The sequence below is a fragment of the Hyla sarda genome, unplaced genomic scaffold (genome assembly GCF_029499605.1).
Source record: "Hyla sarda isolate aHylSar1 unplaced genomic scaffold, aHylSar1.hap1 scaffold_219, whole genome shotgun sequence".
Classification (NCBI taxonomy): domain Eukaryota; kingdom Metazoa; phylum Chordata; class Amphibia; order Anura; family Hylidae; genus Hyla; species Hyla sarda.
Genome location: NW_026608861.1, coordinates 156,580 through 169,045, shown reverse-complemented (window position 1 = coordinate 169,045; position 12,466 = coordinate 156,580). Strand labels below are relative to the sequence as shown.

General features: G+C 45.6%; 5 non-coding genes across 5 annotated transcripts; all 5 read right to left on the bottom strand.

Annotated features, from left to right (window-relative positions):
- Positions 1-1,420: 1,420 nt before the first annotated feature.
- LOC130320245 (U2 spliceosomal RNA) lies at positions 1,421-1,611 on the bottom strand. Its single transcript, XR_008866180.1, has one exon. It is a non-coding gene; the product is annotated as a U2 spliceosomal RNA (small nuclear RNA).
- A 2,097-nt stretch (positions 1,612-3,708) lies between these two features.
- Positions 3,709-3,899, bottom strand: LOC130320244 (U2 spliceosomal RNA). Its single transcript, XR_008866179.1, has one exon. It is a non-coding gene; the product is annotated as a U2 spliceosomal RNA (small nuclear RNA).
- A 2,078-nt stretch (positions 3,900-5,977) lies between these two features.
- Positions 5,978-6,168, bottom strand: LOC130320243 (U2 spliceosomal RNA). Its single transcript, XR_008866178.1, has one exon. It is a non-coding gene; the product is annotated as a U2 spliceosomal RNA (small nuclear RNA).
- A 2,080-nt stretch (positions 6,169-8,248) lies between these two features.
- Positions 8,249-8,439, bottom strand: LOC130320242 (U2 spliceosomal RNA). The gene has a single exon (XR_008866177.1). It is a non-coding gene; the product is annotated as a U2 spliceosomal RNA (small nuclear RNA).
- A 2,089-nt stretch (positions 8,440-10,528) lies between these two features.
- On the bottom strand, positions 10,529-10,719 carry LOC130320241 (U2 spliceosomal RNA). The gene has a single exon (XR_008866176.1). It is a non-coding gene; the product is annotated as a U2 spliceosomal RNA (small nuclear RNA).
- Positions 10,720-12,466: the final 1,747 nt, after the last annotated feature.

Here is a 12,466-nt window from a genome sequence, read left to right as displayed (position 1 = left end):
TTCTATGAAGGCCATAATAGACGACATCACCAAACAGCTCCATAGTCACATACACAGCAAAGGAGAGATGTTGTTTACACCTAGTGATGTCAGTGGTATTGAGTGACATCACAGCACAGTGCTAAGGCTCCTGGGCCTGGACACAGCAGCGGCTGCAATATCTCAACGGAGAATACGTTTATATATATGTGTGTGTGTGCGCGTATATATATATATATATATATATATATATATATATATATATATTTCTCCGCCGAAATCACTTTTAAACCCATTTCCACCTTTTTTTCCCTTCTCTTCCTCTTACTTTTTTTTCAAGTTTTTTTACGTTTTTCTCCTTTTCGCCTCTTTTCTGGGCGTATTATTCTTCTTTTTCTTCTTTTTTTTCGTCTAATGCATACCCCATCAGTGCAGCAATGCTTATTCAATACCGCCAGCAGATGGAGACACTGGGGGATAATTTTCTAAGGATTTATACTGATTTTTCCTGTCTGAATTTGTCGCACAGAAAGTTGCAGGCCAAATATGTGTGACATTTCTGCGACTTTAGCTTCTAGAGCATTTTTACAACATTATACATAGGTGCTGAATACATAAAAAGCGACTGTTCAGCGACAGACAAGTCGCATCGGCTGAAAGTAGGCCAGAATGTCAGTCCATGTTGGAGCAGGTTTAGATACAGTCTAAAGTATAGATCTCAAAGTCTGTGCACAGAATTTAGCAAGGGCCTCGCACCTTCTGATGCATCAGGTAGGTGCACAATAGCATAGCCTAACCCTCTATACTTTGGTCTATATTGATGCGGGACATAGACAGCCAGCTGATGACCAATCCATTAGTGCAATGGATGGCTGGAAGCATTTGTCTTTGCCTTTGCAATACCACAGAAGCAATGCATGGTCAATGTACAGCAATGACACACCTGTGTGAACAGCCAGGAGACCCCCCCCCCCCATGTTATGTTACATAGTTACATAGTTAGTACGGTCGAAAAAAGACATATGTCCATCAAGTTCAACCAGGGAATTAAGGGGTAGGGGTGTGGCGCGATATTGGGGAAGGGATGAGATTTTATATTTCTTCATAAGCATTAATCTTATTTTGTCAATTAGGAACATTCAGCACCCACCCGCTATCAAGGCAGCTGCCTATCATGTCATGCCCTACCTGCACAGGTGTGCTGGCTACTCAAATGATCCAATTAAGGAGGCCATTTAGTCAGCAGCAGCAGAAGTCCTGTGCCTGGACGCTCCAACAGTGGCCAGACACAAGCAGAAGCAGAAGCAGCAGAAGCAGCAGCAGCAGCACCACCTTTTGTTTTTTGGCTGCAGCAGCAGCAAGGCCCACAGGGCTGGCTAGCTGGCTAGCCAGCAAGCAGGTAGCAATGAAAGTAGGAATCTTTCTTTTTAACCCTGTAAGGGGGTGGTGCACTGTACCCGAAGATACTGCCATATCGGGTCAATGCATAGGGCGACGGAAGCAAGCTTCGAAATCGGCCCCCGTTCTCAAAAATCCATTTAATATATGGTCCCCAGATAGGGGACGTATCAGATATTAAACTGATAAGAACAGATACTACACTTGATCTTAGCCAAAAGGCCGAGAAGCGATAACCGTGAAAGGGGCGGGCCCAACAAGGTGCCCTTCATGGGCACTATCACTGCTTGCTGTCAGGGAGGCTGCCAGACAATTTTCCATGCACACTCTGGGCTGGGGGGCAGTCAACCACCAGTACACACAGCAGAACCTAAACCCATACCATTATTGCTAAGCAGCAAGACAGGGGCCCATTGCACTCCCACGGGGCCTTTTTAAATGCAATCCATAACCCGGATTTGCCAGGAACCCTTCTTACTCCTCCTACTTGCATGTGACACTGGGCTTAGGATCTGCATAGGAAACACACACACAAGCACACACCTACCTTTGTTGCCTGCAGATGCCTCCTTGGCTGTCCCCAAACGGTATCAAACCAACACCCACGGGAAGCTGTAAGCATAGAGGACATGCCTGCACCCCATTGGACTTACCTGTGTGGGTTAAACCCGGGTTATTTGACAACCTATGGCGGTGATGGTTCTGCTCAGGCAGAGCAGTGCTGATGCTCCTCATAAAGCTGTCGCTGCTGTGAAGGTTCTAGGTGACATCACAAATCCCTATGGTTACATACACAACAAAGCTGGGTTGTTGTTGTTTACACTCTGCAAGGCCTGTGGAAGTGAGTGACATCATAGCACTGTAGTTCTGAGGGTTCTAGATGGATGCAACAATCTCCTGTTGCTTCTATGAAGGCCATAATAGACGACATCACCAAACAGCTCCATAGTCACATACACAGCAAAGGAGAGATGTTGTTTACACCTAGTGATGTCAGTGGTATTGAGTGACATCACAGCACAGTGCTAAGGCTCCTGGGCCTGGACACAGCAGCGGCTGCAATATCTCAACGGAGAATACGTTTATATATATGTGTGTGTGTGCGCGTATATATATATATATATATATATATATATATATATATATATATATATATTTCTCCGCCGAAATCACTTTTAAACCCATTTCCACCTTTTTTTCCCTTCTCTTCCTCTTACTTTTTTTTCACGTTTTTTTACGTTTTTCTCCTTTTCGCCTCTTTTCTGGGCGTATTATTCTTCTTTTTCTTCTTTTTTTTCGTCTAATGCATACCCCATCAGTGCAGCAATGCTTATTCAATACCGCCAGCAGATGGAGACACTGGGGGATAATTTTCTAAGGATTTATACTGATTTTTCCTGTCTGAATTTGTCGCACAGAAAGTTGCAGGCCAAATATGTGTGACATTTCTGCGACTTTAGCTTCTAGAGCATTTTTACAACATTATACATAGGTGCTGAATACATAAAAAGCGACTGTTCAGCGACAGACAAGTCGCATCGGCTGAAAGTAGGCCAGAATGTCAGTCCATGTTGGAGCAGGTTTAGATACAGTCTAAAGTATAGATCTCAAAGTCTGTGCACAGAATTTAGCAAGGGCCTCGCACCTTCTGATGCATCAGGTAGGTGCACAATAGCATAGCCTAACCCTCTGTACTTTGGTCTATATTGATGCGGGACATAGACAGCCAGCTGATGACCAATCCATTAGTGCAATGGATGGCTGGAAGCATTTGTCTTTGCCTTTGCAATACCACAGAAGCAATGCATGGTCAATGTACAGCAATGACACACCTGTGTGAACAGCCAGGAGACCCCCCCCCCCCCCCCATGTTATGTTACATAGTTACATAGTTAGTACGGTCGAAAAAAGACATATGTCCATCAAGTTCAACCAGGGAATTAAGGGGTAGGGGTGTGGCGCGATATTGGGGAAGGGATGAGATTTTATATTTCTTCATAAGCATTAATCTTATTTTGTCAATTAGGAACATTCAGCACCCACCCGCTATCAAGGCAGCTGCCTATCATGTCATGCCCTACCTGCACAGGTGTGCTGGCTACTCAAATGATCCAATTAAGGAGGCCATTTAGTCAGCAGCAGCAGAAGTCCTGTGCCTGGACGCTCCAACAGCGGCCAGACACAAGCAGAAGCAGAAGCAGCAGAAGCAGCAGCAGCACCACCTTTTGTTTTTTGGCTGCAGCAGCAGCAAGGCCCACAGGGCTGGCTAGCTGGCTAGCCAGCAAGCAGGTAGCAATGAAAGTAGGAATCTTTCTTTTTAACCCTGTAAGGGGGTGGTGCACTGTACCCGAAGATACTGCCATATCGGGTCAATGCATAGGGCGACGGAAGCAAGCTTCGAAATCGGCCCCCGTTCTCAAAAATCCATTTAATATATGGTCCCCAGATAGGGGACGTATCAGATATTAAACTGATAAGAACAGATACTACACTTGATCTTAGCCAAAAGGCCGAGAAGCGATAACCGTGAAAGGGGCGGGCCCAACAAGGTGCCCTTCATGGGCACTATCACTGCTTGCTGTCAGGGAGGCTGCCAGACAATTTTCCATGCACACTCTGGGCTGGGGGGCAGTCAACCACCAGTACACACAGCAGAACCTAAACCCATACCATTATTGCTAAGCAGCAAGACAGGGGCCCATTGCACTCCCACGGGGCCTTTTTAAATGCAATCCATAACCCGGATTTTCCAGGAACCCTTCTTACTCCTCCTACTTGCATGTGACACTGGGCTTAGGATCTGCATAGGAAACACACACACAAGCACACACCTACCTTTGTTGCCTGCAGATGCCTCCTTGGCTGTCCCCAAACGGTATCAAACCAACACCCACGGGAAGCTGTAAGCATAGAGGACATGCCTGCACCCCATTGGACTTACCTGTGTGGGTTAAACCCGGGTTATTTGACAACCTATGGCGGTGATGGTTCTGCTCAGGCAGAGCAGTGCTGATGCTCCTCATAAAGCTGTCGCTGCTGTGAAGGTTCTAGGTGACATCACAAATCCCTATGGTTACATACACAACAAAGCTGGGTTGTTGTTGTTTACACTCTGCAAGGCCTGTGGAAGTGAGTGACATCATAGCACTGTAGTTCTGAGGGTTCTAGATGGATGCAACAATCTCCTGTTGCTTCTATGAAGGCCATAATAGACGACATCACCAAACAGCTCCATAGTCACATACACAGCAAAGGAGAGATGTTGTTTACACCTAGTGATGTCAGTGGTATTGAGTGACATCACAGCACAGTGCTAAGGCTCCTGGGCCTGGACACAGCAGCGGCTGCAATATCTCAACGGAGAATACGTTTATATATATGTGTGTGTGTGCGCGTATATATATATATATATATATATATATATATATATATATATTTCTCCGCCGAAATCACTTTTAAACCCATTTCCACCTTTTTTTCCCTTCTCTTCCTCTTACTTTTTTTTCACGTTTTTTTACGTTTTTCTCCTTTTCGCCTCTTTTCTGGGCGTATTATTCTTCTTTTTCTTCTTTTTTTTCGTCTAATGCATACCCCATCAGTGCAGCAATGCTTATTCAATACCGCCAGCAGATGGAGACACTGGGGGATAATTTTCTAAGGATTTATACTGATTTTTCCTGTCTGAATTTGTCGCACAGAAAGTTGCAGGCCAAATATGTGTGACATTTCTGCGACTTTAGCTTCTAGAGCATTTTTACAACATTATACATAGGTGCTGAATACATAAAAAGCGACTGTTCAGCGACAGACAAGTCGCATCGGCTGAAAGTAGGCCAGAATGTCAGTCCATGTTGGAGCAGGTTTAGATACAGTCTAAAGTATAGATCTCAAAGTCTGTGCACAGAATTTAGCAAGGGCCTCGCACCTTCTGATGCATCAGGTAGGTGCACAATAGCATAGCCTAACCCTCTGTACTTTGGTCTATATTGATGCGGGACATAGACAGCCAGCTGATGACCAATCCATTAGTGCAATGGATGGCTGGAAGCATTTGTCTTTGCCTTTGCAATACCACAGAAGCAATGCATGGTCAATGTACAGCAATGACACACCTGTGTGAACAGCCAGGAGACCCCCCCCCCCCCATGTTATGTTACATAGTTAGTACGGTCGAAAAAAGACATATGTCCATCAAGTTCAACCAGGGAATTAAGGGGTAGGGGTGTGGCGCGATATTGGGGAAGGGATGAGATTTTATATTTCTTCATAAGCATTAATCTTATTTTGTCAATTAGGAACATTCAGCACCCACCCGCTATCAAGGCAGCTGCCTATCATGTCATGCCCTACCTGCACAGGTGTGCTGGCTACTCAAATGATCCAATTAAGGAGGCCATTTAGTCAGCAGCAGCAGAAGTCCTGTGCCTGGACGCTCCAACAGCGGCCAGACACAAGCAGAAGCAGAAGCAGCAGAAGCAGCAGCAGCACCACCTTTTGTTTTTTGGCTGCAGCAGCAGCAAGGCCCACAGGGCTGGCTAGCTGGCTAGCCAGCAAGCAGGTAGCAATGAAAGTAGGAATCTTTCTTTTTAACCCTGTAAGGGGGTGGTGCACTGTACCCGAAGATACTGCCATATCGGGTCAATGCATAGGGCGACGGAAGCAAGCTTCGAAATCGGCCCCCGTTCTCAAAAATCCATTTAATATATGGTCCCCAGATAGGGGACGTATCAGATATTAAACTGATAAGAACAGATACTACACTTGATCTTAGCCAAAAGGCCGAGAAGCGATAACCGTGAAAGGGGCGGGCCCAACAAGGTGCCCTTCATGGGCACTATCACTGCTTGCTGTCAGGGAGGCTGCCAGACAATTTTCCATGCACACTCTGGGCTGGGGGGCAGTCAACCACCAGTACACACAGCAGAACCTAAACCCATACCATTATTGCTAAGCAGCAAGACAGGGGCCCATTGCACTCCCACGGGGCCTTTTTAAATGCAATCCATAACCCGGATTTGCCAGGAACCCTTCTTACTCCTCCTACTTGCATGTGACACTGGGCTTAGGATCTGCATAGGAAACACACACACAAGCACACACCTACCTTTGTTGCCTGCAGATGCCTCCTTGGCTGTCCCCAAACGGTATCAAACCAACACCCACGGGAAGCTGTAAGCATAGAGGACATGCCTGCACCCCATTGGACTTACCTGTGTGGGTTAAACCCGGGTTATTTGACAACCTATGGCGGTGATGGTTCTGCTCAGGCAGAGCAGTGCTGATGCTCCTCATAAAGCTGTCGCTGCTGTGAAGGTTCTAGGTGACATCACAAATCCCTATGGTTACATACACAACAAAGCTGGGTTGTTGTTGTTTACACTCTGCAAGGCCTGTGGAAGTGAGTGACATCATAGCACTGTAGTTCTGAGGGTTCTAGATGGATGCAACAATCTCCTGTTGCTTCTATGAAGGCCATAATAGACGACATCACCAAACAGCTCCATAGTCACATACACAGCAAAGGAGAGATGTTGTTTACACCTAGTGATGTCAGTGGTATTGAGTGACATCACAGCACAGTGCTAAGGCTCCTGGGCCTGGACACAGCAGCGGCTGCAATATCTCAACGGAGAATACGTTTATATATATGTGTGTGTGTGCGCGTATATATATATATATATATATATATATATATATATATCTCCGCCGAAATCACTTTTAAACCCATTTCCACCTTTTTTTCCCTTCTCTTCCTCTTACTTTTTTTTCACGTTTTTTTACGTTTTTCTCCTTTTCGCCTCTTTTCTGGGCGTATTATTCTTCTTTTTCTTCTTTTTTTTCGTCTAATGCATACCCCATCAGTGCAGCAATGCTTATTCAATACCGCCAGCAGATGGAGACACTGGGGGATAATTTTCTAAGGATTTATACTGATTTTTCCTGTCTGAATTTGTCGCACAGAAAGTTGCAGGCCAAATATGTGTGACATTTCTGCGACTTTAGCTTCTAGAGCATTTTTACAACATTATACATAGGTGCTGAATACATAAAAAGCGACTGTTCAGCGACAGACAAGTCGCATCGGCTGAAAGTAGGCCAGAATGTCAGTCCATGTTGGAGCAGGTTTAGATACAGTCTAAAGTATAGATCTCAAAGTCTGTGCACAGAATTTAGCAAGGGCCTCGCACCTTCTGATGCATCAGGTAGGTGCACAATAGCATAGCCTAACCCTCTGTACTTTGGTCTATATTGATGCGGGACATAGACAGCCAGCTGATGACCAATCCATTAGTGCAATGGATGGCTGGAAGCATTTGTCTTTGCCTTTGCAATACCACAGAAGCAATGCATGGTCAATGTACAGCAATGACACACCTGTGTGAACAGCCAGGAGACCCCCCCCCCCCCATGTTATGTTACATAGTTACATAGTTAGTACGGTCGAAAAAAGACATATGTCCATCAAGTTCAACCAGGGAATTAAGGGGTAGGGGTGTGGCGCGATATTGGGGAAGGGATGAGATTTTATATTTCTTCATAAGCATTAATCTTATTTTGTCAATTAGGAACATTCAGCACCCACCCGCTATCAAGGCAGCTGCCTATCATGTCATGCCCTACCTGCACAGGTGTGCTGGCTACTCAAATGATCCAATTAAGGAGGCCATTTAGTCAGCAGCAGCAGAAGTCCTGTGCCTGGACGCTCCAACAGCGGCCAGACACAAGCAGAAGCAGAAGCAGCAGAAGTAGCAGCAGCACCACCTTTTGTTTTTTGGCTGCAGCAGCAGCAAGGCCCACAGGGCTGGCTAGCTGGCTAGCCAGCAAGCAGGTAGCAATGAAAGTAGGAATCTTTCTTTTTAACCCTGTAAGGGGGTGGTGCACTGTACCCGAAGATACTGCCATATCGGGTCAATGCATAGGGCGACGGAAGCAAGCTTCGAAATCGGCCCCCGTTCTCAAAAATCCATTTAATATATGGTCCCCAGATAGGGGACGTATCAGATATTAAACTGATAAGAACAGATACTACACTTGATCTTAGCCAAAAGGCCGAGAAGCGATAACCGTGAAAAGGGCGGGCCCAACAAGGTGCCCTTCATGGGCACTATCACTGCTTGCTGTCAGGGAGGCTGCCAGACAATTTTCCATGCACACTCTGGGCTGGGGGGCAGTCAACCACCAGTACACACAGCAGAACCTAAACCCATACCATTATTGCTAAGCAGCAAGACAGGGGCCCATTGCACTCCCACGGGGCCTTTTTAAATGCAATCCATAACCCGGATTTGCCAGGAACCCTTCTTACTCCTCCTACTTGCATGTGACACTGGGCTTAGGATCTGCATAGGAAACACACACACAAGCACACACCTACCTTTGTTGCCTGCAGATGCCTCCTTGGCTGTCCCCAAACGGTATCAAACCAACACCCACGGGAAGCTGTAAGCATAGAGGACATGCCTGCACCCCATTGGACTTACCTGTGTGGGTTAAACCCGGGTTATTTGACAACCTATGGCGGTGATGGTTCTGCTCAGGCAGAGCAGTGCTGATGCTCCTCATAAAGCTGTCGCTGCTGTGAAGGTTCTAGGTGACATCACAAATCCCTATGGTTACATACACAACAAAGCTGGGTTGTTGTTGTTTACACTCTGCAAGGCCTGTGGAAGTGAGTGACATCATAGCACTGTAGTTCTGAGGGTTCTAGATGGATGCAACAATCTCCTGTTGCTTCTATGAAGGCCATAATAGACGACATCACCAAACAGCTCCATAGTCACATACACAGCAAAGGAGAGATGTTGTTTACACCTAGTGATGTCAGTGGTATTGAGTGACATCACAGCACAGTGCTAAGGCTCCTGGGCCTGGACACAGCAGCGGCTGCAATATCTCAACGGAGAATACGTTTATATATATGTGTGTGTGTGCGCGTATATATATATATATATATATATATATATATATATATATATATATATTTCTCCGCCGAAATCACTTTTAAACCCATTTCCACCTTTTTTTCCCTTCTCTTCCTCTTACTTTTTTTTCACGTTTTTTTACGTTTTTCTCCTTTTCGCCTCTTTTCTGGCCGTATTATTCTTCTTTTTCTTCTTTTTTTTCGTCTAATGCATACCCCATCAGTGCAGCAATGCTTATTCAATACCGCCAGCAGATGGAGACACTGGGGGATAATTTTCTAAGGATTTATACTGATTTTTCCTGTCTGAATTTGTCGAACAGAAAGTTGCAGGCCAAATATGTGTGACATTTCTGCGACTTTAGCTTCTAGAGCATTTTTACAACATTATACATAGGTGCTGAATACATAAAAAGCGACTGTTCAGCGACAGACAAGTCGCATCGGCTGAAAGTAGGCCAGAATGTCAGTCCATGTTGGAGCAGGTTTAGATACAGTCTAAAGTATAGATCTCAAAGTCTGTGCACAGAATTTAGCAAGGGCCTCGCACCTTCTGATGCATCAGGTAGGTGCACAATAGCATAGCCTAACCCTCTGTACTTTGGTCTATATTGATGCGGGACATAGACAGCCAGCTGATGACCAATCCATTAGTGCAATGGATGGCTGGAAGCATTTGTCTTTGCCTTTGCAATACCACAGAAGCAATGCATGGTCAATGTACAGCAATGACACACCCGTGTGAACAGCCAGGAGACCCCCCCCCCCCCCCCATGTTATGTTACATAGTTACATAGTTAGTACGGTCGAAAAAAGACATATGTCCATCAAGTTCAACCAGGGAATTAAGGGGTAGGGGTGTGGCGCGATATTGGGGAAGGGATGAGATTTTATATTTCTTCATAAGCATTAATCTTATTTTGTCAATTAGGAACATTCAGCACCCACCCGCTATCAAGGCAGCTGCCTATCATGTCATGCCCTACCTGCACAGGTGTGCTGGATACTCAAATGATCCAATTAAGGAGGCCATTTAGTCAGCAGCAGCAGAAGTCCTGTGCCTGGACGCTCCAACAGCGGCCAGACACAAGCAGAAGCAGAAGCAGCAGCAGCAGCACCACCTTTTGTTTTTTGGCTGCAGCAGCAGCAAGGCCCACAGGGCTGGCTAGCTGGCTAGCCAGCAAGCAGGTAGCAATGAAAGTAGGAATCTTTCTTTTTAACCCTGTAAGGGGGTGGTGCACTGTACCCGAAGATACTGCCATATCGGGTCAATGCATAGGGCGACGGAAGCAAGCTTCGAAATCGGCCCCCGTTCTCAAAAATCCATTTAATATATGGTCCCCAGATAGGGGACGTATCAGATATTAAACTGATAAGAACAGATACTACACTTGATCTTAGCCAAAAGGCCGAGAAGCGATAACCGTGAAAGGGGCGGGCCCAACAAGGTGCCCTTCATGGGCACTATCACTGCTTGCTGTCAGGGAGGCTGCCAGACAATTTTCCATGCACACTCTGGGCTGGGGGGCAGTCAACCACCAGTACACACAGCAGAACCTAAACCCATACCATTATTGCTAAGCAGCAAGACAGGGGCCCATTGCACTCCCACGGGGCCTTTTTAAATGCAATCCATAACCCGGATTTGCCAGGAACCCTTCTTACTCCTCCTACTTGCATGTGACACTGGGCTTAGGATCTGCATAGGAAACACACACACAAGCACACACCTACCTTTGTTGCCTGCAGATGCCTCCTTGGCTGTCCCCAAACGGTATCAAACCAACACCCACGGGAAGCTGTAAGCATAGAGGACATGCCTGCACCCCATTGGACTTACCTGTGTGGGTTAAACCCGGGTTATTTGACAACCTATGGCGGTGATGGTTCTGCTCAGGCAGAGCAGTGCTGATGCTCCTCATAAAGCTGTCGCTGCTGTGAAGGTTCTAGGTGACATCACAAATCCCTATGGTTACATACACAACAAAGCTGGGTTGTTGTTGTTTACACTCTGCAAGGCCTGTGGAAGTGAGTGACATCATAGCACTGTAGTTCTGAGGGTTCTAGATGGATGCAACAATCTCCTGTTGCTTCTATGAAGGCCATAATAGACGACATCACCAAACAGCTCCATAGTCACATACACAGCAAAGGAGAGATGTTGTTTACACCTAGTGATGTCAGTGGTATTGAGTGACATCACAGCACAGTGCTAAGGCTCCTGGGCCTGGACACAGCAGCGGCTGCAATATCTCAACGGAGAATACGTTTATATATATGTGTGTGTGTGCGCGTATATATATATATATATATATATATATATCTATATATATATATATATATATATATATATATATATATATATATATATTTCTCCGCCGAAATCACTTTTAAACCCATTTCCACCTTTTTTTCCCTTCTCTTCCTCTTACTTTTTTTTCACGTTTTTTTACGTTTTTCTCCTTTTCGCCTCTTTTCTGGGCGTATTATTCTTCTTTTTCTTCTTTTTTTTCGTCTAATGCATACCCCATCAGTGCAGCAATGCTTATTCAATACCGCCAGCAGATGGAGACACTGGGGGATAATTTTCTAAGGATTTATACTGATTTTTCCTGTCTGAATTTGTCGCACAGAAAGTTGCAGGCCAAATATGTGTGACATTTCTGCGACTTTAGCTTCTAGAGCATTTTTACAACATTATACATAGGTGCTGAATACATAAAAAGCGACTGTTCAGCGACAGACAAGTCGCATCGGCTGAAAGTAGGCCAGAATGTCAGTCCATGTTGGAGCAGGTTTAGATACAGTCTAAAGTATAGATCTCAAAGTCTGTGCACAGAATTTAGCAAGGGCCTCGCACCTTCTGATGCATCAGGTAGGTGCACAATAGCATAGCCTAACCCTCTGTACTTTGGTCTATATTGATGCGGGACATAGACAGCCAGCTGATGACCAATCCATTAGTGCAATGGATGGCTGGAAGCATTTGTCTTTGCCTTTGCAATACCACAGAAGCAATGCATGGTCAATGTACAGCAATGACACACCTGTGTGAACAGCCAGGAGACCCCCCCCCCCCCCCCCCCCCATGTTATGTTACATAGTTACATAGTTAGTACGGTCGAAAAAAGACATATGTCCATCAAGTTCAACCAGGGAATTAAGGGG